The sequence below is a fragment of the Palaemon carinicauda genome, chromosome 38 (genome assembly GCF_036898095.1).
Source record: "Palaemon carinicauda isolate YSFRI2023 chromosome 38, ASM3689809v2, whole genome shotgun sequence".
In the NCBI taxonomy this organism is placed as follows: Eukaryota; Metazoa; Arthropoda; class Malacostraca; order Decapoda; family Palaemonidae; genus Palaemon; species Palaemon carinicauda.
In genome coordinates, this window is record NC_090762.1 from 16,005,038 (window position 1) to 16,030,126 (window position 25,089).

General features: G+C 36.4%; 1 long non-coding RNA gene across 1 annotated transcript in view; it reads left to right on the forward strand.

The window, feature by feature from the left end:
* Positions 1–25,089, forward strand: part of LOC137630436 (uncharacterized) — a 170,645-nt gene that overhangs the window by 138,842 nt on the left and 6,714 nt on the right. The gene's annotated exons all lie outside the window — the stretch shown is intronic.

A 25,089-nucleotide genomic window follows, 5' to 3' on the forward strand; every position in this document is an offset into this window, starting at 1 on the left:
CGTAATTAATCAAGCCGAGTCTCTGACCTATATACAGGCGTATTAGAATTGGAATTGGTTTGTCGTCTGCATAATTAAGTTCCACCCCATTACGGGTCCTCTTTACGGCATCTGTGGAATGACACATTACCCGGCAAATAACCTTGGGGATTTTCTGCGCCAGGACTGATTGCGAATGTCCAAGGGCAGCTGGAGGACACAGGGAAGAACGTTGTTATTAACATTTAATTCACATAGTTTCCATGGAGACTGTGAGCGCCTTCCTATTCCTTAAAGGGGAAATGCTTTCCTCAAGAACATTTTTTTTCAGTAAGTGTGCCCCGAGCTCTTTTTTGTTTTTTTTTAGGGTTTGGTGGCCGATGTGGTAACGTACCTGACTGGTGAATGCCAACCTTGGGTTCGAATCCCGCTCAAACTTGTTAGTTTCTTTGGTAGCTGTAACCTCACCATCGTTATGAGCTAAGGATGGGGGTTTTTGGGGAGCATATAGGTCTATCTGTTGAGTCAACAGTAGCCATTTCCTGGCCCTCCTTAGTCCTAGCTTGTGTGGGGAGAGGGGGCTTGGACGCTGATCATATGTGTATATGGTCAGTCTCTAGGGCATTGTCCTGCTCGATAGGGAAATGTCAAAGTCCATTGCCTCTGCCATTCATGAGCGGCCTTTAAACCTTCAAACCTCTAGTAGGAAAGGAATTGAAATTGATGATTTACGAAGAACATTGACATTTTAAAACGACACTTTAGGGGGTATTGAGAAAGTTTTCAAATAGTTACTCTTGTTTAAAGGAAATTTCATAATAGAGATAAATATTTACGAAGTAGAATAGAATTTTTCTTCACCTTTTTATTTCCTTTATATTAATCTATTTCATTTTTAGAAAGATAGAAATAACAGCGATAATACAAAGTATTTTTTTTTTTTATATTTTGAAGAAATTATAGTTTTGATATTAGTTAAATATGAAAACTTTCGATAAAATAGAAGGCTTTTTGATATGGGATTATTCAATCTAACTTTATCAATTCCGATAATTTTGCTCCTTATGTCTAATTTCTTTTTCTGTGTTTAACTAATCTGCATCCAATCACTCCACTATCACTAAATAACACAATCAAACTTGGATCTTAAATATCAAAAGTTTGGAATGTACCAATTTCCTCTCTCTCACTCTCTCTCTCCTCTCCTCTCTCTTCTCTCTCTCTCTTCTCTCCTCTCCTCTCTCTCCTCTCTCTCTCTCTCTCATGCGTACGGACTCCGTTTGAATTAATTTCTCCTTAGAAAAATCGCCTAATAAGTGTAATGAAAAATTGAACTTCAGAAATTTTTTTTTACATCTCTCTCTCTCTCTCTCTCTCTCTCTCCTCTCTCTCTCTCTCTCTCTCCTCTCTCTCTCTCTCTCTTGTCCGTGCGTATGTATTCCGTTTGAATTAATTTCTCCTTAGAAAAATCGCCTAATAAGTGTAATGAAAAATTCGAACCTCAGAAAAAAAAATTTTATTTGAAAAAAATCTTTATTTACAACGAACACACATTCTCCTCTCTCTCTCCTCTCTCCTCTCCTCTCCTCTCTCTCTCTCTCTCCTCTCTCTCTCTCTCTCTCTTTCACAGGTTAGAAAGAATAGACTAGTCGGTCTAGAACAGTGGTAATCCAGTCGCCTTAGGCTTGCTTCGCACGGGTGGAATTTTTCGTACGGAAATATTTCCACTCGTTAGGAGGCACTCGAGAGAGCAAAGTCTATAAATAGACCAAGCACGTGAAGATTTTTCCCAGTGGCCTCGTAGTTTTTTGTTAGCAGCTACACCGGAACCAATTGGGTTATCAGTGCATGTGGCTAGTGAACGGCTTTATTGATTTTCATTAATTCTAATCAGTGGGTTTTGTCATCAATCTGCGAAGCGAGCTTTAACTGTGACCCAAAGACAAAGCTTTTAGCATTAGGTAAAAAATGACATTTATGGTTTTGTTTTCAAATAGCTGTGTAGAAAAACCTTTGAGAATGTTAGGGATGACTATGCTCGCGGAATGGTAATACCATGATGCCAAATACAGTGTAATAGCTTGGGATATGTAGGGACTAAATATTCAACAACAACAACAACAACAACAACAACATGCAGCTGTTTCTAATCCACCGAAGGACAAAGGTCTCAGGGCATGTCAATTTATGTTTGGGGTTTGGACAGTTTTTATCAACACGCTGCCCAATGCGAATTGGTGATAGTGGGAGATTTACCGTCTGATCGCTCACAGCAAACCAACCTTATATGGGTGGCGCTGAACAAGTACGGATTTGTTGATTATGGTGATGCGCAAACCCTTTCACCCCAAGGTAAACTGGCCTCAAGATTTGGTAACAATTCATTCACTATTGTTGTCACAAAAATCTATGTGATGTTAGTATTTTATTTTTTTTTTTTTTTTTTTGGGGGGGGGGGGGGCATTCTAAACTCCCTTCTTTCCTCCTTATTCTTTACTCTATTTTATTATGCTAGACTTGCACATATTGCGAGCCTTCATTTTTTTTATTATGTATTTATTATACGATATCATAGGTCAGAAACAAAAATAGATTCCAATTAAAAGCCCCTTTGACAAACGCCATTTACCGTAATCTGGAATTATTACATATGTTGAACTCATAATTAGTTGACCTAAAAACCGCGATGTCATCAGCATCCCATCTTTGTAATTGAAAAATCTGCTGCTGCAATCAAATCGGAAAGTGAAACTATTAAATATGAAGTGTAATTATACCGATTTAATCCTATTCAACTCCATCAAAAGGATGAATTGAATTCAATCCTATTATCCTTTTTGCATATTGCAATGTAACAGAAGTGAGTAGTATTATAACGTTCTAAAGTTATAATCTGCTCTTTGAATATACTTATCAACTTTCAGATTTTATTGCTTTGGAGATGATTTTAAGACGCTAAACGGTTTTCCATAAAGAATTTAATAGAATCTTTTGAAAAGGGATTAACGTTAGAATAGGCATGTTTTGTACCTTTAATGTAAGACCTTTTGATTGCATTAGTAAGAAAAAATCTTGCATAGTAATATTGAAGGAAAGAAACTCTCTCTCTCTCTCTCTCTCTCTCTCTCTCTCTCTCTCTCTCTCTCTCTCTCTCTCTCTCTCTCTCTCTCTCTCTCTGCCCGTAATCTGTGTGACCAGTGTTCAAATGGTTTGGAGATGGGTGCATAGTCCCACGCCATATTATCCGGATTGTCTCTCTGATAATCAGTGTGGCCAATTAGATACCAAATTGTTAGTACACCATTGAGGTTCGCAGGTATAGGAGCTAGATGGAGATATAGGAAGAGAAAAAGAAAATGCTAGCCTTGATTGTTCATTGTTCCGTCGCGAGAGCAAAGCAACCTTGACTACTCCGCCGAAGTGAAACCATAAGATGTTCATTCTTAAGATGAGATTTTATCATAAACTCTTACTATTACTTGGAAGATTTTGTCATAAACCCTTACTGCTCCTTAGAACGGCCCTCGGTCCCTGACTTTAAAAGTATCTCTGAAGGAGGCTTTAAGGGCTGAGCAAAACGAAGGCTCTGGGAGGATGCTGCCTTAGGAAATGTCTGAAGTTGAATAAACCAATAGAAGCGTTAAAGCTTGGAAATGATATTAAAAAAATCATTCAGAGTTTAATCTCCATATGCGATAAAATATATTTATCTTACGTATTTCACTAGATTAGAATAATACATGACGTAGACTATTTACAAAATACTTTGGGATTTTTTGTTTAAATACCTATTAGAGACAATGGTTTTTGTAATCAGTTTTTCAAACACCTCCAGTAAGATAATCTAGTATGTGACAGTCATGTCAAAAAGACGTTTATGATAGTTCTGCTGTATATTAATTCATACCCAATCAGTGTCAGAACACAGGAGGTTGATCAAGCACGAGAGACTTGAATATGACATAAGAAAAGTTTAATTTTATTTGTGAAAGGCTCTCTTCATGTTTTTAAATGTATTTAGCTTACAAGTTTATTCTATCTACTTATTGTGTCTATGAAATAAACTGAATATCATTTTAGGTTAAAGGTTCTTTCCCTGCAAGGCAGAACGTTTGAAATCTTCCACTTCTGATATCTTATTTTCTAGAACCCATCTATCGCTTTTGTGACGGGCCGAGAGAAGGTTGTGACTCAAAGACAGGATGAAAGCAACTGAGTTTATTATAGAACACTCTCCTTTATAGACAAAAGCTCAATGCAACAGGAAATTTCATGTTCAAAACCTACACTGTTAACAGTGAGAAAAACAGGCATGTTTATTCAGGTTCTTTTTAGTGCGAGGGAAGAGCGAAGATACAAGCATGATATATACACAAAATGAACTATGTACGATCGTGTGACACACGGTTGGTACACTTTCTTTTATGGCGGATCCTTTTTTTTCTCTTGCTTTTATATTAGAATGGATAACGATATAAAGTTACCCACGGCGACTCCTGTCGAATAAACAACCCCTTTCTAATGAGATATGTTAAAATGTAGAATATCAATGTCATGAACATATTCAGACATGCAGTATATCATTATTCCAATAATGGATTGCCTGTATCGAAATAAATTATGAACTGGAATATTCTCGAAAAAATACAGTACTTACCTGTAATGGAAAACAGAATGCTGTCCATTGACTTTTTTGTGATTGTAGATCCTTTTTAAAATGCCTGAACAATACTCTGGCTTTTCTTCAAGTGATTTAATTTGAAATTAGCAAGTGTAATTACTAGTGTTCCATACCTTTTTTCTACGATAAAGCCACAGAAGTTACTAGGGTCGTATTTCCAGTAAATATGTTTATTATGACCCCAAGTATAAACCAACTATTGAAATAGTATTATGTTCTTAGTCTTATGTTCTTAAATGATTCCCAGGAAATGTTGAGCATCTTAAAGATGAGTCTTTGAGAAACGGATTACTGTTGAAATTCTTTTGCCTGTTCCTTTAATGAAGCGTTCGCTTGCCTTTCAAAGTTTAATTAGATTAGCGAGATAATAATGCGTCCGGGCATTATTGCGATACTCTCTCTCTCTCTCTCTCTCTCTCTCTCTCTCTCTCTCTCTCTCTCTCTCTCTCTCTCTCTCTCTCTCTGCCATGATACCGCCTCATCCAGTTTTCTAAACCGCGAGATGAAGCCTAAACCCTCCTTCTTGCATATATCCTTTTGATGGTCCTTATAAAGCTGATGAAATGGCCCAAAGACTTTGTTGGGAAGAGAATACTTTCAACGCTATTTTTTTTTTCTTTTTTTTTTAAAGGTTCTCTTCATGCTCTTTATTGTATTTATTTTATAATAATGCTAATGACAATAGTAATGGATTTTCATTTATCGTGTATACTTTGCAAATATTATCAGATGATTTTTGGGGGGTGGGGGTGGGGGGGGGTGGGGGGGGGGGTGGGGGGGAAATTCATAGTGTCATTGCATATGGCCGTGAAGTGATATTTCATTTTTTGATGAAATAATATCTGTTTATATGCGAACACTTGTATTCTTAAGTAGATATACGGATGTACAGACTCTTCTGGGGAAAGGGCTTTTCAAGCATAAACCTATGCTTGTTTGTTTCTGTGTGTGCGCGCGTGTGCAGTAATTAAAGTGAATACCATTTACTCTCATAACCACTATAGAATACATTTCTTAATATATAACAGAAATTGGTAAGTATGGTGTTGGGGTATCATATTTTTAAATTTGGATCGAATGCTTCTATATTGAACAGGCTGACATGAGTCTGTCTTCATAGTTTATATGTGACAGATCTATTTTAATGTTGCTACTGATCTTAGAATATTTTATACTGTATTCTTTATTCATTACCTCTCATATATACTTTATTTGTTTCCTTGTTTCCCTTCCTCATTGGACTATTTTTCCCTGTTGATCCCTTGGGGTAATGTATTAGCATCCCTTTTTTCAACCAGTGTTGTAGCTCAGCTAGTAACAACAATAACAACAACAATAATAATAATGATGATGATATTAATAACAACAATCCTACTCCTGTAAACTTTACCATCTAGACTCTCAGAAGTTATTATACTTAATCAAGTTATTATACTTAATCTTTTTGCGTTTTGGTTACCTATTGGTAAAATTTGGAAGTCTCTCCGTGGTTCATTTTTTCCTTGTTCCCATAATTTTTCAATCTTTCTATAGGCAACTCTGCCGAGTCTGCCGTTTTCCTGATGTTCTTCCCCTTGTGTCTATCAGGTCTGGGCCACATACGGACACTAAATGACCCATGCCATCTGCCTCTGCATGAAGATAATCCTCGAGCTCCATTTCGTAGTGCTTTCACTATTCTTGCTTTCGTTAAACAATTTTCAGCCAGACTTAAGGAAGTTCCGTAAAAGAAAAAAAGAACAGAAAAAAATAATTTAAGAATTAATTGAAAGAGGACGATGCTATTGTCGAGCAGAATAATTAGTTAAAAGGTAATATTCAGCGACTGGAAATTTTAATTAAATTCTTACAGAAAAATAAAGATTTTGCTTCAAAATGAACTTTTATTTTGTATTGCATTTTGCGAGCTTATTCATTACAAAAGCTATTACAAAACTGCTGATAGAAAATAGAGGATATCTTGTCAACACTTCTGGAAAATTAATTTTCTCATGAGAAAACGTCACCTCGACAAGTTTTACAGAATAAAAATTTTATTTTACTTAATTTTTCTCACGGCTCCTTAGACAAATGTATTGATTCAGCTTTTTGTCAATAATGTTAACTATATCAAGTTTCGTTTTCAGAGCCAGCCTTCAAAAATATTACGTAATTAGGTTTTTCTTAGCTGAGGGTAAATTTGATATCCGCAGCTGATGTTAATAAAACTTCTATTTTGCTTGTGATTGGCCAACGTTTTGAATTGTAACATATGGTTAGTTATGGGCAGGATTAACCTTCGCCAATCACTAAGTTCTAATGATATTAGCTGTGGATGTTTTATCTTAATGAATCCATAACACAGATATGTGTGCATCAATATATTCTTTCCTGTTTACCCCCAATGAAGAGAATAGTGTCTGCCATTTTCCTTAATCAGATTTGTTAGAGGCGCTTATGTCATTTCGTGGGATTTTGGATGAAGGGAAGGAATTACTACCTGGAATATATTGCTAATATGGTCTTACGTAACGTTTCACTGTTTGTGTTGAATGAAATTGTTACACAAAACCTTCATGATATCATTAATCCAAGATGGCCGCCGCTATGTAGATGCTATGTTTTTTTTTTTATATATATATATAAATAGTTTCAGAGTAATTTTCTGAAATATTTACGTAGGCGATGATTTATTTGGCATATAAAAACAAACTATAAATTATGGAATAATTTTTTTTCATTATTTTGTAGATAACAAGCTAGAACTAATTATGAAAATTCTCGACATATTATTAATTTTCATCTCTCTGTTTCCAATGCTGTATATATGAAAAAAAAAATAATGATAGAAAACCATTTATTTACAATAGAAATAAGAGTAAAACAATTTATGCGCACATTTTTATTTCCTGAATGAAAATTCAAGAATAGGATTTCTACTTTCCATTTAATATAAATATAAATATATATTATATATATATATATGTGTGTGTATATATATTATATATATATTATATATATCTATCTATCTATATCTATCTATCTATCTATCTATCTATCTATCTATCTATCTATCTATCTATCTATATATATATATATATATATATATATATATATATATATATATATATATATATATATATATATATATATAACTAAAACAAATGTACTCTATAAAAAATAAATTTGTAATGTTCTACAGCTCATCAACAGATTTACTAGGGGCGTTTCATCTTCATTTTAATTTTTCTTGTATAAATTTTCATATCCATTGCACCTTGACAGTTCTGCACATATCAGTGACCGAGTCCGACACAGAATTAGCATATGAAATAAAACAGGATTTGCTGAAGAAAATAACAAAGCATATTACAATCAATATCCATAGGATTTCTAATTTTCATACAAGAGCATTAGTATCAAACTAAACTTAATGTAGTGTACTGTAAGAAATAATTTCAATATTTTCCACATCAGATTCATTTAGGTATGTTTCATCCTTATTTTTATTTTTCTTACATAAATTTTCATTACCACACCGGCTTAGGTCTATACATATCAGTGAGTACGACAATTGCTTTGAAGAGCACATTGTCCCTTAAGACAGGAATGTCTTGACTAGCTAAATAGCTGAGTCTGGTGCTCAAGAAAAGAGACACGTAACTGGAATGTAACTTTGCCTTGCTATTTCCCATCTAAAATGTAATGGGTCTGGCAAATTTGGATGCGGTTGAGCAGCATATTTCTACTCTCAACACTAGGTAATTAGTTCTTGAAATATATGGTGTTAAAGATGCTCTTGTTGGGAGTCGGCTTTCGTTCCTTGTCTTTCTTGGTAAACATGTACCAACAGAATTCACCGATGTTGGAAATCTTTGTTCCTAGTAGTGAAACTTGACTAATAAACTTTTCAATCAATTGTTCATCATGCTTAGTAAATCTTCTAGGCATCCAAGTTTTCCAAAAGAGACAAGGGACTTGAGATGTACAAATCGTAGCTGTCAGCCCAGCTGAAGATAGGGCCGATCTCTGTGCTTAAGTGGAGTTTCTTGTGGTAATCTGAATGGTTGTCCAGCACAAACTTGGCCACTGACTTACGGAAGCGCAGGACTTTATCGTATGTGCTTGTGATGCCATGCTCATAGAGAGTCTTGATGAGCTCTGAACTACCATGCTTGAGGTGTAGTTCTACAGCGAGCCCGAGTGTAGTTTGGTTTCTGCCGGCACTATAAATGTATTGCTCAATGCACTGAGCCAACGTTAGTGGTGGCTTGGTGATGGTGCCTTCTGATACAAGACTACATACCAGTTTAAGAAGAGTGGCACTGGTGCTCTCAATGACCTTGTGATGAGCATAGTCTCTGAAGTTGTAGTCCCAGGGCCTATTTGTTGACCTGACCTCGCTGTTAATTGTCTTTACCAGCTTTTCCAGCTCCACAATGTCGCTGCTCCTATTGCTTTTCTTGGTAATTTAGACCGACTCTATGAAAACTTCCAGTGAATGCCCAATTTTCGTTGGTTAGTTCTGATCTCCTTAGAATCTTAGCAGCTTGAAGAATGATTTTCATATTCTTTTCAGTTTGTTGATACGATTTTTCTATAGCAAACATTGTTATATCTCTTGCTGCTTTCTGTGAAATGCTTCGTAACTCCCTTTCCCTTTTGGGATTACTAACACTTTCCAACTCCTCCCCTAAGAGTTTTCATATGATTTCTAATTTTTATTTGTGCTTCAATCAGTCCATTATCAGATGGAGTTCTTCTATAATGCTCTTATATTTTTCATATTGTTATCACAGTACCTTGTTGGAGTAATTCTTTCAGTGTAAATAAAAATTCCACATTAGCAGCTTGTCTCAAATCACAGTTTCGTTAAATTTTCTCACCTGGTTATAGTTTAATCTTCATACATTCACAACATGTTCATGTCAACAATGTTAATATGTGATGTCCATTTCATGAAGTCTTCTGGAGCAGTGCAATCACTCAGACTATCTTTTAGTATTTCCTTGTTAGGTAAATCAACAGTACCTTTCAAGGGAGCTCCTGCTTAATGATTTCCAATCATGTATTATATTTCTTTGGGTTCCTTGTTCATTACAAAAGAAAAAAAATACACTTGTCGTATTAGGTGCATATGATCTTGTCTACAATTACCTGACTGCGGTAAGTAGGTGATGGTTGAAACTTTTCATACACCATTTTACTTCGATCCATGTTAGCTTTGTGAGTACATGTATATCTTTCAATTAATCCGGTTTGATAATCGCTAAAAGGAAGGTAATATTTACATATTTCAGATAATTCTAGTTTTCTATTTTTCGCATACAATCTAGTAGTTTTTTTTTCGAAGTTCTTAGGAATCACCAAGGAAGTTGTTGTTGTTGATTTTTTTTTTTTTTCCGGACATAAGATGTGAGTAGAGTCTGAACAGTTTTGCTTGTTTAGTTGATGGCATTAGGTCTCATTTTAGAGAACACTTTCTATATGTAGACGCTTTGACATTATGAAAAAGATTAATGAAGAAAGCGATTTAAATGAACATCACAGTTCAAACACTTCTTTTCTGTAGTACTTCAAAACTAAACACGCTTAACAAATCCACAGCAAATAGTATTTTCCCTACTAGAAAACAAATTGAAAATTTCTTTTCGTACAAAGATATGATATTGTCCCTTAATTTTCGCATCAATTGTCTTAACAACTTTTTATCCATAATAAAGTATTTTGTTCTCATGTAAGTTATCTTGCATTGGACTATTTTCATTGCTTACCCAAGGTAATGAAAAAATAAATTAGTAATTTATCTTGGAAAAAATACAATCGTGGAACACACAAATATCTGATATTTTGGGGAACCTTATCAGTTCTTGTATACAAGAAACCAACGTTGTCTTATCAGCCCTGTCTGGCAACGCGGTAAGAGATAATTATAAAAAAAATAGGTCCTTATGTGCTAGTTATTTTTCGTTCACATTTTTATATTATGTCTCTGATGTTAGTTACTAGTGTAAATGCAACGAGGAGTAGAATGTATGCAATGGGAAATTTGAAATATTATAGTTTACAAACCATTGGATTTATGAAAATAACGCTCCTATGCTTTTATGCTTGTTTTGTTATATTGAACAAATGATTATCGTTGAGATTTTTCCGATGTTAACTCGAAAACGAGGTTTAAATGAAAATCTAAGAGCATCTACGTAATGGCGGCCATCTTTGACTGATGACGTCATACTGGCTTCTGCCACATATTTAGCCCATATAACATATTAGCAATATATTCCAGGTTTTGGCTCCTTCCATTCATTATAAAACCCACGTAGTTTAATAAATTTTGTGACATAAGCTCCTCTACCAAGGACTCCAAAAGCTCGTTACTGCTGCTTCGTTCATTCAAGTTGCTTCTCTCTTTATTATGAATAGCTAATTATGCCCGAGAAAATAGCCTAAACGTAAACACGCTTTCAAAGGCTCTTCTTTAGTAGTCTTTTCAGCAGGATGACAGCCTTGAAAGCTAGTGTTCTGAATTAGAGAGGACATGAAAGGGGGTCTGGCGTATAGAGACGAAGACTTCTCTACACAAAGATGCTTGATTTAAAAAAAAGTTTTTTGAAGACTTGGGTTCTAATATTCCCTTTTGGTTACACTTCTTGACCATCTGCATTGGTATATCATAGAAGGTAGTGTTTTATCTATTTCGAGAGTGAAGTAGATGATGAATGGAGAAGTATCGATTTAAAAGCTCAAGATAGAGACGAGTAGCGAAAACTAACAGAGGTCCTTTACATCAATAGGGGTAGGAAGAGATGATGATGATGATGATGATGATGACAATACTTATGTTTCATGGAAATACTTAGATTATACATTGGAATTAGATAGCTTGGTTGGTTTAGAAAAAGATAGCCTAATAGATGCACGTGATATTATTAAGTTTAAGGGTTGAAAGGTGTAAGATGGAGGTTTTGGACATCTGGTCTCAGCCAAACCAACTGAGAAGATATAAAAAGTTTCTTTAAATCATTCAAATACTTGTGGCCGTTAGTATCTTTCTTCATAAAATGAATTATTTGGGGAATTTGAGATTGCATAGACTTAGTTGCATGATGCATCCGCTTTTGTCAGTCAATCTTTCAATTACCTTTATTCGTGTCAATTTCTTTTAATTATACGTAATGAATTGAATTGTTCTTTCGTGGTTGATAACGGATACAAAATTCTATTTCTTATGTAGTGTAAATGGCTTTCTCAAAGAGATAATACATTGACAATAAGCAAAATGACGAGTATGTCAGAGGCTTGAAAGAATCAAGGTCCTTGACCTCGGAGATGTGAAAAAGAGCGAATTAGAAACTCTTGGCCATAGTAAATTAACTTTCATTTGAAGTCTCTCTCTCTCTCTCTCTCTCTCTCTCTCTCTCTCTCTCTCTCTCTCTCATGGCGTAAAGGAAGATTTATAGCTAATTCTCACTAAGTTGCATTCATTACTCTTGAGCAAATCTGATACTTAGTCATTTGTGTGAAATTCAACGCTGCTCAAATATCTATGATAATGAAAGATCATATATTTTGAATATCTTTTTGAATGTCGATGTTATTGTATAGACACGAACCTTGGTATGGCAAGGAAACAATATTAAACAGATTTTGAAAATTTGAGAGCAAAGCCCTCAGAAGAATATTGGGAGTTAAATGGCCGGACAGAATTAGAAAATAAACTATAAGAGAGATTACTCGTGTGCTATATGTGGATTAGATCATGGTGAGGGGTAGCTGGAGATAGTTTGGGCATGCGCTTCTCACTCCCCAAGAGAGATTAGTTCACGAAACTTTCAATTGGGTTCTGCAAGGCACTAGAAGATTTGGAAGAGGACTATGAAGCGTGAAGTAGGAGATGGTGAATGGAAAAGTATTGATTTAAAAGCTCAAGATGGAAACGACTGGCGAAATCTTACCGAGGCCCTTTGCGTCAATGGGCGTAGGAGATGATGCTGACTATCCTTTGAATTATTTCACTCGCATAGAACGAGGATTATCTCGTCAATGGGCATCCTTTATGGATGGTATGTAAGTGTTATAATGGAGACAGACCATAACGAGAGTGAAAAAAAAAAATAATTTGGAGGATAGATATTCTATAAGTGATTGAAGGATGTCCTTCTTGACGCAGCGCGTTTCTTAACTCTTAAAGGCTGGAGTCCAATGTATTCGCAGAATAATAGAAATATAAAATCATAGTAAAGCGATGGAAAAAATATGTCTGTGTTATCGGCATTGTGCTGTATGAATTGACCTGGGGAAAATGAATAAAGGTCAGTTCCCTGGAGAACTATTGCACTCCTGGCAATTTTCTTGACTTCTGCATATGAAGGACAATAGCCATGGTTTTGCAATGTATCATTCAGCCATTTAGAGCCAGCATGATGGTGCATCTGTATTCAGAGCTCAAATCCCAGTGGAATAAGGATTACTCGTGGTCTGGTTGCTGGCATGATATTTTGCTCAATGGGTGCAATTTTAAGGTCTATATTTTGTCTTGACATCATAGTACGAAGTTGTAACCTTTATGACTGACAGGTAGGACAGGGCTGATTCTACATCACACATGTCTTTACTGATGGGATAACAAATGTTATATAATTGTTATAGCTTTATAATTTCCCAACAGTAACTATAATTCATAACATTTCCTTCTCAGCATATTCTTTCTTTGACTTTTGAGTAAAAGTCATGAAGTATTGTCCGTGCATTTCCTAGAAAAGTTACTACATCTGGTTTGCTATTAAGATTCGTTGTGACTTATTCTTTCACCAAAATGTTCCTGTAATCTTTACTTCATAAATATATGGCTACTTTCGTCTTGGTAAGTGTAGAAGAGACTCTTTAGCTATGGTAAGCAGCTCTTCTAGGAGAAGGACACTCCAAAATCAAACCATTGTTCTCTAGTCTTGGGTAGTGCCATAGCCTCTGTACCATGGTCTTCCACTGTCTTGGGCTAGAGTTCTCTTGCTTGAGGGTACTCTCAGGCACACTATTCTTTTATCTGATTTCTCTTCCTCTTGTTTTGTTAAAGTTTTTTATAGTTTATATAGGTAATATTTATTTTTATGTTGTTACTCTTCTTAAAATATTTTATTTTTCCTTCTTTCCTTTCCTTGCTGGGCTATTTTCCCTGTTGGGGCCCCTTGGTTTATAGAATTCTGCTTTTCCAACTAGGGTTGTAACTTAGCAAGTAATAATAATAATAATAAAAATAATATAGGTGTTGAAGCTTCACAGTCACTGCCATGGAGTTATCCGCTCATTTTATTTATGAGTTCTGGTACTGTTATTTGCTCATCATCAGTTTATTAAAAAATCCAACCACTCCATCTTTTGGATGTCCAATATATCTAGGTGTTTTTCGGTTTGTGTTAAGTTGGCTTTTAAGTGTTGTAGTTTTCCTTTACATATTCTGAAATTTGTTCCGTGCTTGGTGATAAATGCCATCTGCTGCCACTAAATCTACTGTACATTGAATCCTCAACTGAACTTTATTGGTCCAGTCATCTTTTCTTTTGCTATATACAAGGACATCGAATATTTTTCTCCTAAACAATGGTTGTCACTAAATATATTCCAGAATCCACTATTTTTCTCATTACATCACTTTTCAAAGGGTGGCCAGAAAATAGACAATGTGGTTTGAAGCCAAACGTGGGAGTAATTGAACTCGCTTGCTTACGATCAATTTGTGTAAATTGTCTCTCGTTTGTAAACCTTTTCCTGCAGTGTTCATGAAGTGTATCTCCTTGCTTCACCTTAACAGATAAACTTCTCCTTATTGTATTTGTACCTTTCTGTGTCCTTAATATAAAAGTCTTTACCATTGCCCGGTGATTCCCCACTGATGGCATAGCTCTCATTACTGCTTGGAGTTGCAATCATGATTGGAGATTACCTGATAAATAGAAACTAAATATTTAATATTTTATTTATATATACAAATAAATCTGGATACACATAGTAATATACAGCAAAAATAAACGCAGTATTCTAACAAACAAATATACCTATCCAAACTAATAATAAAAAAATAAATGTCGTTCGACAAAATTGGAAAAAAGCATATATCCTCAAGAGGGATTCGAGTGGATTTTTTGGTTATTATAGGCACCCTGAGGAAACGCATTGTCAAAAAATAAAAAAAACCTTTTGTTGCAATTTGTTCAAGGTTGGGCTCCGATTCGAGCTAAAATGCTTCGATAAAAATGCTACTATCTGAAAATTTCTTTCAACATATTTTTTAGTTGTTTTAGTGAGAAACCTTTGAATTTCACCGTCTCTCTCTCTCTCTCTCTCTCTCTCTCTCTCTCTCTCTCTCTCTCTCTCTCTCTCTCTCTCTCTCTCTTTATTGTAATCTTGGCATTGTCCTTTACAGTCCAGCATAAAATGACAGCGAACGCCAGGAAAGGGAATTGGACGTGAAAAATTCTCGTGTCGTGGAATTAGGGGTCTTAGAAAAGCAAATCTTCTCCGGTATGATCATAAGGAAGACAAATTTTGACGCGCAACTTTCTTCCAGAGGGAAAAAATCTCAGGACATTTCACTTCACTTTTGGAGATTTATTCGTGCCCTCTGAGAGGTATGGAGGTTAGGAAATATAATACCATTTATTAACTTCTATTTTTCAAAAAGAAACTGTATTTTAAACGAATAATATAGATTTATTGATAAATCGGTGTAATATTTTTAAGGAAGGCGCATTGTAAATTGTTAAAAAGCAATTGTAAATTGTTAAAAAAGTTTACCTGAGCTGCATAAAGGATGTCTAAATATCTAGATAGATATGCACACACAAGCACACACAGATTCGACCCTTCCCACCGCCTCCCCCGTTCCTAACTACAACCCGTTGGTTCGACTTTTTGTGGGAAAGTTGGTTTCGGTTTGTACAGTTGTTCATTAATTATGGTACACTTCATAGGAAGCGAAGGAGACGTCGGTGTACCGGAATTAATGAACCCTCTTACCATGGCATGACTGCTCCTTCTCCCGCTGAGCGTGACCAGAAATATATATATATATATATATATATATATATATATATATATATATATATATATATATATATATATATATATATATATATATAGATATATTATACTGTATATATATATATACATATGTATATGTATACATATATTTATATACATATATATATATATGTATACATATATTTATATACATATATATATATATATATATATATATATGTATATATAATTATATATAATTTATATATCGATATATATATATATATATATATATATATATATATATATATATATATATATATATATATATATATATTGTCAGACACTTGCTCTTTATTATATAAGGAAGATAGTCTTCAAAGCCTTCAGCACCAGGTGCTTCCACGTGTTAGCCTTCTACTTTATATCCGTTCTTGGTTCTTTTCTTACATCTTGCTTTCCAAACTCTTTAAACTTTTATTCTTAGTGAAACTATTATTCCCGCAATTTCCCCTTGGGGAAGAATGACCTCCTTCGATCCAGCACTGTTCCATATGTTGAATCATTCTACAGGAAATTTTGGTAACTGAATCATTCAGATATTAGAACGGTTATTAGAGACCACTCCTCTTTCCTGTTATTGTATTTACGTACTTTGCAAGGTGATACCTGTAATTTATGTTTTAAATTACTTTGTAGCAGAAAATGAGGTGCTTATTGAAAGAATAATCATTCCTTTCCGGAAAGCAGGAGAATTAAATTCTCTTCAAGATACAATTGGCTTCATTAATTCTGGTATATTTCATGGGAAGTTATGGAGATGTCAGCGTTCCGGAATTAATGAAGCCAACTGAACCTGCTCTCAAAGAGGCAGGAAAAATAAAAATTTTCATTTGACTTTCAAATAGTTCATCTTGTTTCTAACTGAAGCCTCATTTAATTGTAGAAAACTATTTATAGTTAAAGAACCTTTTTTATGCTATTTTTTATGGAGCAGTGATCAAAGGAGTCATTTCTTCAAAGGGAATAATTCCATATCCCGACGTCAGGAACATGAAATATATGTGGGAAGGGTAATAGAGTTACTTGAATAAAGATAGTCCTAGTATATTATGAGAATTGTATCTTAATGCTGCCGTTAGATTAATGCATAGAATTAGGAATGATTAATGCATCAAATTATCTTCTTAAATTGACTGTGTCTTCTAAAGTTCAAAGCAGTTGAAAATCTGGATAGCTCTGTTCAATAGTTTAGAGTCCAACTTCGTTGATTATCTTACTTGAATTCCAAAGATAATATTCTACATATTTAGGATATATTCCCTAAAAGATTTTCTTTTCACGTTATGATTCCTTGATAAAAGTAAGTTGGTTTCAGTAACGTAATTATGCTTAATTATATAAGTTTTTAAAGATTATATTATAATTTAATTTCATTATTCAATATCGTATACGCTTGAACACTGGTCGTCATAAGGGGTACAATCAACTTAATATGTGGTCGTTCATAAGATGAAAATTACCTGACTTCCTGTCTGTGTGAGAGGCAATATGAATTGGTGTCAGCCTTCGTATATTTAATTGTCAGAAAGTCAATTGTACTCTTTGGTCTTCAGGTAGTAGGTTGGCCTGGGCACCAGCCGCCAGTTGAGATACTACCACTAGAGAGTTATGGGGTCCTTTGACTGGCCAGACAGTACTACATAGGACCCTTCTCTCTGGTTACGGTTCTTTCCCTTTGCCTACACAGACGCCGAATAGTCTGGCCTATTCTTTACAGATTCTCCTCTGTCCTCATACACCTCACAACACTGAGATTACCAAACAATTATTCTTCTTCTCCCAAGGTGTTAACTACTAAACTGTAATTGTTCAGTGGCCACTTTCTTCTTGGTAGGGGCAGAAGAGGCTCTTTAGCTATGGTAAGCAGCTCTTCTAGGAGAAGGACACTCCAAAATCAAACTGTTGTTCTCTAGTCTTGGGTAGTGCCATAGCCTCTGTACCATGGTGTTCCACTGTCTTGGGTTAGAGTTCTCTTGCTTGAGGGTACATACGGGCACACTGTTCTATCTAGTTTCTCTTCCTCTTGTTCTGTTAAAGTTTTTATAGTTTAAATAGGAAATATTTATTTTAATATTGTTACTATTTCTAAGATATTTTATTTTTCCTTATTTCATTTCCTTACTGGGCTATTTTCCCTGTTGGGGCCCCTGGGCTTGTACCATCCTGCTTTTCCAACTAGGGTTGTAGCTTAGCATTTAATAATAATAATAATAATTATGTATTTGAATAATATATTTCAGGCCTTGAAAGATAGTGACCCTCTTCATGAATATCAATTACATAGGTCAAATGAACCCGTTGCTAGTGTACATTTTGAATTGAAGGTATTTTTATGTATTCTGGTTGGAAAGTCAATTGCTTTCGTCTTGTTTGTCATTGAGAAGGACTCTCATGCTTGAACGCCGGTCTCTTATTGTTTACTTATCACAAAATCAGTCAGGTGATTGAAAAGTGTACTTTTATTACTCTTGTGGGATGAACCCATGTGCTACAATATAACCTCCCTCTTTGAAAGTATAGTTACATTTTCACGAGTTTTGTCTCTTATTATATGTCAATTGGAGGGTTTTTCTTATCTAGGATTCAAATATCCCCTACATACCATCTGGAATGTCATACACTGTTTGCTTGAGTAATTACTTGATAACTATTTCATCATCATCAGCCATTGCTAGTCCACTGCGGGGCAAAGGCTTCAGACATATCCTTCACTCGCATATGTTTATGGTCTGTAATGCATGTGTATTTCATACACCCTTATACTCTGTAATTCTCTCTCTCTCTCTCTCTCTCTCTCTCTCTCTCTCTCTCTCTCTCTCTCTCTCTCTCTCTCTCTCTCTCTCTCTCTCTCTCTCTCTCTTTTACCAAGAATAGAAAAATCTGTTTAAGCATGCCATTGCATGTTTCAAATTCTTAAGGTTTTATGCCATTGTTACCCTCAGCAGTTTGTATATAAGCTAGTTATTGCATTGAATAAAGTCGGTTATGTTCCACTCGTCTTTCCGTTTAGACACTCGCTAGTCTGCCACAATCGGTGACCCTGAAGTGACCAGCTCCCCATCACCGTCCTGCTCACTACTTTACCCTACCCTCTGATGATGTCGCCCACTAACCCTGACTCGTCTATTCATGCCGCTTCAACGAAATTGAAAAGCATCTACCTGGATTCAGAGCGCCAAAGCTTAGTTTCGCACCAAGATTGTGACTCACTCAAGCAGTAAATCAGACTACATCCTCACAGCAATCGCTAAGGACACTTTCTCTGAAATCTCAGATTGGCTGAGCAACCAAGGAGATGCCTCAATAGAGTATGACATCCTCAAAAGAAACCTCCTAGAGCAGTACTTACCATTGCCAGCTGCCTGTATAGCCCAGCTTTTCCAGCTCTCTCAACAGCCATTTGAGGACCTAAAGCCTTCGCTTGCCGTCAGGGAAATGACCAGTATCGCTCGGCTGCAACCTGCTGCAGACGGCATTCCTCGGGAAGTGAACCTACTTCATGCCCTTTGGATTCGACGCCTACTCAAACCTGTACTCTTCGACATTCCTGATGTCGATACCTTGCCCATGGAGGACCTGACAACCAAACTCAATGCCCTTACGGACAGCCACCTCACCACCTTCATTAACACGTCCACTCCTAAAGAAGAGGACAACCATTCAATACTGACCGTGGCTGGCGTGAATGCAGTAAGACATAGAAGCCTGCCCCGTGACATGCCGGAGCAGAGCTAAAGTTGCCCACCACCCACATATGCCGCCCCTCGCTCACATCCCATCCAACGACCTCTGCTGCCATTTACTGATGCCCACTAGCCCCGGTTATGCTACTACCACTCCGGATTCGGGGCTGCTGGCCAAAAACTTAAGTAGGCTGTCACTTGTGGCAGTTGCTTCTCCTGTCACTAAGTTTTACTTTTTACATGATGCAGGTACTGATATAGTATGCAGTTTTTGGTAGACACTGATGCTGGTCGTTCCTTTCTAGAAATGTCACTCTTCAGGACCCGACGTTGTAATTCTAAGATTATTGACGTCTGCCTGGTAGCTGCCAACGGATCCGAGGTCCCCACCCATGGGTACGAGACACTCGCACTATCGTTTGTGAGCGCCAATTATCATTGGAAGTTCCAATAGTTGATCCAGATTTCCTCGCCCATTACCACTTTATTGTTGATGGGGCACATCAACGTTTAGTCAACGCAGACTCATACTCATCGACACCTCTTCAACCCGCCCCCTCCAACCTTGCACTCCACATCAGAGCACCCACGAATGCCTACGCCTACCTCCTCATATTGTAACCAGAAGTCTTCCCACCAGAACTTCGCCAAACGTCCATTGTTTCCGTCAAGCATGGTATTTGTCACCATATCAAGATCACAGGTCTCCAAGTGTTTGACAGATTCAGGTTTTAGCCTCGGATCATTTGGCAGCTGCTGAACAAACATTCGCCAAAATGAAAGAAATAGGCCTTCACCGAAATTGCTCAAGCCCATGGTCGTTATCCCTCCACATCGTCCTGAAGAAGGAGGGCTCCGTGCAGCATTGTGGGGATTACAGGCATCTGACCGTGCAGACAGAACTGGATCACTACCCTCTCCCTAAAATTGCTAACGTTACCTCCAACAACCACCGAGCAAAGATCTTCTCCACTCTTGACCTCTTGAAGGGATATTATCAGGTGTCTATGAATCCAAAAGACATCCCCAAGACTGCCATCACCACCCCTTTCAGCACAGGCACATTCAATTACTCCTGTTACGGCCTTCGTAATGCTGGGGCCACTTTTCAACGTCTCGTGGATTGCATCTTTGCGGACCTCCCCTTCTGCATATGTTCCATGGATGACATTTTTGTTTTCTTATTCTAAAGAGGAATACCTCCGTCACCTATGCATTGTTCTCGACCGCCCATAACAGAACGGCCTTATAGTGCGGTACAACAAATGTACCTTTGGCACCAATGAAGTCTTGTTCTTAGGGCATCGCATCACTCCTGAAGGTGTTCACCCCCTCCCTTAGAGGGTACCTACTTTTCAGAACTTCCACATTCCCTCGACCATCAAAGCACTGCAAGAATTCTTGGGAATGATAAACTATTATCACTGGTTCTTACCTTCTTAACAGCCATTGTCATCACTCTTTCCCGCTGCTATACCTCCCACATTGGCAAGCCAAAAGACCTGAGGTGGGGTCTCCTTCAGGAAGTGGACTTCTGCAATGCAAAGAATGTCCTATCAACTGCTGCTGCTCTTACTTTTCCCGTGTCACATGCCTCTCTCCTTCTCTTCACTGATCCATTGATGTCATTACTGGTGCAGTACTCAAACAGGTGCTCAAGCAGGTGTCCGCGGCGGTATCCGGCTACTCTTACCTTCTGCAGCAAATTGCTGTGGGTGCATTTGGCTGTCCATCATTTTTGCCACTTCTTAGAGGGTACGCCCTTCGTCACAAACCACATGCCTCTGGTGCATGCTGACGTCTGGCCCTCTCTGTAATGCCAACATCCTTCCGCCAAGTCTGAATACATCTACACCCTTTAATATGTCCCTTGGCATATGAATCGCATTACCAATGTCCCGTCAAGAAACACACTAGCGTCCATTCACCTAGGATTCGATGACAATAACTTGGTAGAAGCCCAACGAAAATATCCATAGTACCAAGCCTGCAAGACATCTTGCACATCCCTCCATTGGGATCACATCACCCTCAACGACTCCAGTACCACCCTCCTCAGTGACGTCAGTACTTGTAGACCACGGCCGTGGATACCTGTCCCCATGCGCCAACAGGCGTTTTATTTAATCCATGGCCTCTCACATCTCCAAGGCCAATCTACTGCACAGCTACTGGAGATGAAGCTCATTTGGCATGGCATTACTAAGGATGCTAAGGATTGGGTCTGCACCTGTACTTCATGACAACTTTGAAAAGTACATCAACACACGGATTCAGGAGTGGGCATCTCTTCTCAACCTCCGTGTCATTTAGCCCACATTCACGTCTACGTAGTAGGTCCTTACCCATATCACAAGGACACTGCTACCTGTTTACTGCCACTGGCCGTTTCATTTTTTGGCCGGGAGCCATCCCCATGCCAACTCCAACATCTGCCTTATGTACGTCCACCTTACTCTCAGAGTGGATGGCGAGGTTTAGTATCCCTGAGAATATTACTTCTGATAGGGGTCCACTTTCACCTCTCAATTGCAGACATCATTAGCGAGCATCTTGGGTATCACCCTACATCAACCAACCATCTACAATCCCTACAACCCTGCAGCCAACAGAATGGTTGAATGCTTTCATCATAACCTCAAAGCAGTTCTGATGTCCCGCTGCAATGACTCCAGTTAGTTTACTCAGCTTCCTTTGATCCTCCTTAGATTGAGGACCACTCCCAAGGACGTCCTGGACATCTCAGCGACCGAAATAGTGTATGGTGACCCATTTGCCGTCCCTGCTGAATTTTTTTCGGCTGCAACCTCCTCCGATAATCTCCAGCACCTGCGTCACATTGTGAGATAATTTACTCTCTGCCGCCAGATTTACAAGCCCAGCGAAGCAACACATACCGAAAGATTTAAACACTGCAACACATATCTTCATGGGTACCGACACTTTGCAAATCACCGGTGACACCCTTTACATGGGCCCTTTCCTTGTTATCAATGTCAAAAGAAAGGGTTTCTTAATTAATATTCGTGGTAAAGAAGACTGGGTGTCCATTGATTACCTAAAACCTGTGTATCTCTTGTAAGATGGCCGGCATATAGTTTGCATTTCTAGGACAGGGTGCCCAATTTTACATGTATGTCCTTTTTAAGGGGAAACTATATAATGTACGTGCATTTTGTACACTTTCATACACTGTAATTCTATTGCATTTTTTCTCTCTTTCCCTCTCTCCCACGCTGATAATAGAAAAACCTGTTCAAGCTTGCCAATTCATGTTTCAAATTGTTAAAGCTGTGTCATTTTTACGCTCAACCGTTTGTATATAAACTTGGTAACTCGGATTAAGTCAGTTGTGTTCCTATCGTCTTTTCTTTAAGATCCTCACTAGTCTGCCTCAGGTCTTTCAAGGTCAGTTTACCTCTACAAATTTTCTTAGCTCATCAATTCATCGTCTTTTCTTCTTTACTGTGCTTTGTTTGCAATCTCTATGGCTCCATTCTGTTAATCTTCTTGTCCATCTATTATCTGTCAATCTTAATATATGTCCAGCCCACGTCCATTTACTTTCCATACATGTTAGATTATCAATATACCAGTTGGGAAATAATATGCACTTGAATGTCTGCAAGTTTCAAACAAGCCTGCAATTTTCGTTTAATGATTCACAGCCGAAATGGTAATCTTACGTATCCTAAATGTCAAAGATATATTATTTGGAAAAAGTCTTGTTCTTTGCGGGAGATGAAGCTCCTTACAGAACCTCTAGTGAAGTAACGACGACCTTTCAGTCTTCAGAGACTGGGACGTCTTAAGATCTCGTTTTTACAAAAGAATGAAGGAATAAGTTTCATTCTCCATTTGAGAAAGACACTGATATAATTCTCCGGAGGCAAGAGAGTGAAAGGGGTGGGGGGGGGGGAGAAGAAGAAATTTAAGGAGACGAAAATGTATTAAAGATTTATTTGGCTCCTTTGTCTTAAGTGGGATTGAAGAAAGGTTTTTGTTTTAGGTCAAGATCACACGCAGCACTGATTCGACGGCACAAAGGGAAAGAGAAATGAAAGACGTAGCTTAAAATGCAGAAAATTGTAAATAGAAATGAAATATTATCGGTAACACGTGTCATATATATATATATATATATATATATATATATATATATATATATATATATATATATATATATATATATATATATATGTGTGTGTGTGTGTGTGTGTATATATATATATATATATATATATATATATATATATATATATATATATATATATATATATATATATATATATATATATATATAGTGTGTGTGTGTATGTATGCATATATATATATATATATATATATATATATATATATATATAGCCTATATATATATGTACAAATATATATATATATATATATATATATATATATATATATATATATGTACAAATATATATATATATATATATATATATATATATATATATATATATATATATATATATATTTGTACATATATATATATATATATATATATATATATATATATATATATATATATGCATATGCATTATGTATGTGTATATATATATATATATATATATATATATATATATATATATATATATATATATATATATATTTATGTGTGTGTGTGTTTGTGTGTGTGTGCGTCCGCTCGTTTGCGTAAGTATAGATGTATGTATACACGTATGTATTTACATATGAATATATAATTTTTATCTATATATATATATATATATATATATATATATATATATATATATATATATATATATATATATTTGTGTGTACACATGTATAAGTGTTTATATGTATAACTCGTTCCCGTTATACATAAACTTTAAATGTTGGCACGGAATTATATGAGAATTTCTTGGAAAGCATTTGAGAATTCTCGGTATCCACTTACTGTATTTCTCGGTAAAGTTGCCTCGTGTGAGAAGTTAATGTCAGTCTTTTGAGCTGGAGTTTCGTTCATGAAGTCATCGGGTTAAGTGGTTATGATCTGGTGAAAAGAGAATTAAAAAAAAAAAACTAATCTAGAATCATTCATTTATTACGTAAGGGAAAAAAATCTTCACATCAAGATAAAAAAACGTAGGTATTGCAAGTACGAGTAATTCCTTTTGGTAGCTTGTTTGCCAACTGTACAACCCTCTTCTTTTATCCGGTGTTTGTAGTCCGAAATACCATCACACCGTTCTAAAGTTTTTCTCTACTATTATGAGATTTCCAGACATCACTCATGGTCAAAACAAACACAAATGCTGCCGTTTCTAGTCCTCTGCGGGATAATGCTTCAGCCTTTTCAAGTTATCACTGGAGATTGGCCAGTTTTCATCACCAGCGCTGATTGGTGATCGTGGAAGATTTTCGTCTTATTGCTCACAGCAAACTAACGTAGTATTGCTGTCCCTGACTCGTACAGCTTTCCTAATCATGGTGGTACACAAACCTTTTCACCACGTTAAAGTATCTACACTAAGAAAGCTTAAGAGATATATCCCAACGGAATTTTGACATACTCAAATTTTGATCAAGACAGCTTGTAGCTGTATGGCCATTTTTAATCCTCTTATCTGACCAGAAGATTAGGTATATAGTGGAAGTTATACTGCCATGACTTTCAAAAGGAAAAATGTCTAGAATATGATAATGTCCTAATTGAAGCATCAA